We start from the raw sequence: 3,898 nt of genomic DNA, 5'->3' as shown, positions 1-3,898 counted from the left end.
AAAGGATGGAAGGGAATAAGTAAGGAAGGAAGTAAGGAGGAAGTAATGGAGGAAAGGGGAAGGAAGGAGGGAGGGAGGGAGGGAGGGAGAAGGGGGGATGGATAACGTTTGCGAAGCCTTGCAAGATGTCAACACTTCACACACTCGCGTCGTCAAGTAGTTGGCCCTGGGTCGTGGCTCTCTCCCCCTTCACTTCTCCCCTCTTCGTACCTCCCCTTCTGCCCTCTCCTCCTCTCCTTCGTGTTCCTTCTCTCTCTTCCCCAATATGCTTTCCCTTCCGTCTTTCTTATCTTCCTTTTCCCCTCGTCTCCATCCTCCTATTTCCTCTTTCTTTATCTCTATTTAGTCCTTTCCCTCTTTTCCCCTCACCCTCTCATCGCCTGTCTCCTTTCTCCACCCGTCCTCTTCCTTCATTTCCTCCCCCTCCTCTCATCTCTCTTCTCTTCCTTTCCTCCCCCTCCCTTCTCTCCTCTCTTCCTTTCCTCCCCCTCCCTTCTCTCCTCTCTTCCTTTCCTCCCCCTCCCTTCTCTCCTCTCTTCCTTTCCTCCCCCTCCCTTCTCTCCTCTCTTCCTTTCCTCCCCTCTCCCTTCTCTCCTCTCTTCCTTTCCTCCCCTCCCTTCTCTCCTCTCTTCCTTTCCTCCCCTCCCTTCTCTCCTCTCTTCCTTTCCCCCTCCTTTTCTCCTCTCTTCCTTTCCTCCCCTCTCCCTTCTCTCCTCTCTTCCTCCTCCTCATCCTCTCCCTCTCCCTTTTTCCCTTTTTATTCTCTCTTCTCCATGTCCTCTCCTTCTCTCTCTTCGCCCCCCCCCCTTCCCGCCACAGTTACCTCGTCCCTCTCTTCCCTTAGAGCTATTTGTTCACCAGGGGATTTATTGGTTTCTCCGTTTGCCCTGATGTTCCCCCTGGGTGGAACTGGAAGGAGGGGACTGGGGGCTCGTGGAAAGGGGAGGGGAGTAGAGGGGACTGGGGGCTTGTGGGGAGGAGGGAAGAGGGGACTGGAGGCTCGTCGGGAGGGAGGAAGAGGGGATTGGAGGCTCGTAGGGAGGGAGGAAGAGGGGACTGGGGGCTCGTGGGTAGGGGGGAAAAGGGGACTGGGGGCTTGTTTTGAGGGGGGGAGAGGGGATTGGAGGCTCGCGGGGAGGGGTGGGGGAAGAGGGGACTGGGGGCTCATGGGGAGGGGGAAGAGGGGAATGGGGGCGTAGAGGGGAGGGAGCAGGAGAGGCGAAAGGAGGCAAGGGTGAAGACTGGTTGATGGAAAAGGAAGGAAGGGAGAGAGGGAGGGAGGGAAAGAGAGAGTGAGAGGGAGGGAGGAAAGAAGGAGATGTAGAGGGTGGGAGGGAAGGAGAGGTAGAGGGAGGGAAGGAAGGAAGGAAGGAAGGAAGGAGAGGCAGAGTGAGAGATGAAAAAGAGAGACAGAAAGAGAAAAAAAAAGAGATTAATATTAATACCTCAGAACACGAGAGTAACAAACGTTACCGAAGATCTTTCAATGATTGCGAGTACGGCCAGTGAGTCCCGACCCTCGGATGTTGTTTTGCATTCCTCCCTCCTCGTTGCAAGGTTGAAAAAGCATCTTCTCTTCCCTTACCCGAACGCATGACAGCGACATCCGCATTCTAAATGTCATTGCCTGGCGCATACACACATAAATTCGTTCTGTTTCTCTCTCTTTCTCTATTTTTTTTCTCTCTCTCTCTCTCCCTCCCTCCCTCCCTCCCTCCCTCCCTCCTTCCCTCTCTCCCTCTCCCTCTCTCTCACTCTCTATCTCACCCTCTCCCTTCTCGACCAAACTTACTCCCTCCTCTCATTTTCCTTCCTCACTCCCCCTCCCCCTCTTCCCCCTTCCCCCTCAATCGTTTTCTATCGTCAGCGAGCGAGAACATAAAGCGAAACGTCACACGACAGGGAAATGATAGCAAGTGACACGCTTGTTATGCATAAGGTGTTCCCCCGACGATGTATCAAATAGCACTGAGGTTTTCTGTTTTGTGTTGGTCCTTTTTAAGGGAAGGGGATGGTGGGGGTGGGGAGGGGGTTGTGGCGTTGTTTTGAGGTGGTCGATAGCCCCGTATGTTGGTGTTTTATTTTTTTATTTTTTATTTTTATTTTTTTTTTATTGATTAAGCGGCCTTTAGGTGTTTTGTGTTGATAAGTGTTTTTTTCTGTTTGGCTTTGCCTTGCTTTTTTTTTTCTCTCTCTTTCTCGTTCTCTCTCTCTCTCTCTCTCTCTCTCTCTCTCTCTCTCTCTCTCTCTCTCTCTCTCTCTCTCTCTCTCTCTCTCTCTCTCTCCCTCTCCCTCTCCCTCTCCCTCTCCCTCTCCCTCTCCCTCTCCTTCTCTTTTAGGGGCAGTACGGAAGTTGAGTGAGGTCATGGTAGCGTTTTGCGGAAGCCCTTTCTATGGTAAGCAATACCGTAGCGGCTTAAGTGTCTTATTCAGTCGTCGGTCCGTCTTGGAGGTTAGGGTGGGGTTGGGGGGTAGGGGGGTTTAGGGGGCGGGGTCAAGCGGGAGGTTAAATCACCGACAACTTAGGGTTCTGGAGACAACATACGTTCACGCATGAACACACATTCTCTCTATCAGTTTATCTGGGTATCCATTTGTCTAACTACCTATAGGGTATCTATCTATATGTCTATATATGTTTATATATATATATATATATATATATATATATATATATATATATATATGTGTGTGTGTGTGTGTGTGTGTGTGTGTGTGTGTGTGTGTGTGTGTGTGTGTATGGATATATGGATGTATGTATAAAGAGAGAGAGAGAGAGAGAGAAAGAATAGGAATGAGAGTGAGAGTATGAATGAGAGAGAGAGAGAGAGAGAGAGAGAGAGAGAGAGAGAGAGAGAGAGAGAGAGAGAGAGAGATAGGGATAGGGATAGGGATAGGGAGAGAGAGGAGGGGAAAGTGCATTAAGAAGGGATAAGTAACCTTATCTGTGTGTGTGTGTGTCTGTGTTTTGTGTATATCCGTTTCTTGAGTGGGGCTTCCTTGAAGATGTGTTTAAGGCCTAGCGTGTGAGTAGGCGCTTTCAAGGTTTCGGCAGCGCAAAGCTCTTGTTTTTTTTTCTCCCTCCCTCCTTCTCTCGCTCTCCCTCCCTCACACCCTCCATCCCTTCCTCCCTCTCCCTTACACCCTCCTTCTCTCCCTCTCCTTCCCTCCTTCTCTCCCTCTCTCCGCCTCATTCTCTCCCTTCCTTTCCCTCTCCCTCCCTCCCTCCTTCTCTCCCTCTCTCCCTCCCTTCTTCGTTCCTTCTCTCCCTCTCTCCGCCTCCTTCTCTCCCTTCCTTTCCCTCTCCCTCCCTCCCTCCTTCTCCCCCTCCCTCCCTCTTCCTCCTTCTCTCCTTCTCCCTCCCTCGCTTGTTTTATAGAGAAGGAATCATGGGAGTTCCATTTTATGTTACATTATTGGCGTTCCTTTTTTCTTTTGCTTTTTTGTTTGTTTGTTTGTTTGTTCTGTTTTTGTTAAGGTCAGGAGGATTAACCTATTTATAGACGTGAGTACATGGCAACACTTTGCATTGGCGATGCTTAGCTGTTGCGTGGGTTTGCAATCTCTGGCGGGGCTTAGGGAGGGGGGGTAGGGGGGTGGGTGGAGGTGAGGGGTGAGGAGAAGGAAAGTAGGAAGGGAGGGAGGGGGTAAGGGGGTTTTATCTTCGTTTCCTCTTTCCTTTCCTCTTCTTCTTCTTTCTTCTCTCTTTCACTTTCCTCGCCTTCTTATTTCTTTCTTCTCCTTCCTTCTTCCTTCTCTTTTCCCTCCTCCCTCTTCCCCCCTCCTCATTCCCCCGCCTTCCCTCCCCCTTCTTTCATCCTTCTCTCTTCCTTCCTTCTTCCCCTTCTCCTTCCTTCCTTCTTTCATCCTTCTCTCTTCCTTCCTTCTTCCCCTTTTC

This window comes from Penaeus japonicus, unplaced genomic scaffold, assembly GCF_977035675.1.
Source record: "Penaeus japonicus unplaced genomic scaffold, GWHDUDI00000001_assembly GWHDUDI00000034, whole genome shotgun sequence".
NCBI classification, from domain to species: Eukaryota; Metazoa; Arthropoda; class Malacostraca; order Decapoda; family Penaeidae; genus Penaeus; species Penaeus japonicus.
The sequence above is the reverse complement of the archived record's forward strand: the minus strand, read 5'-3'. Positions refer to the sequence as shown.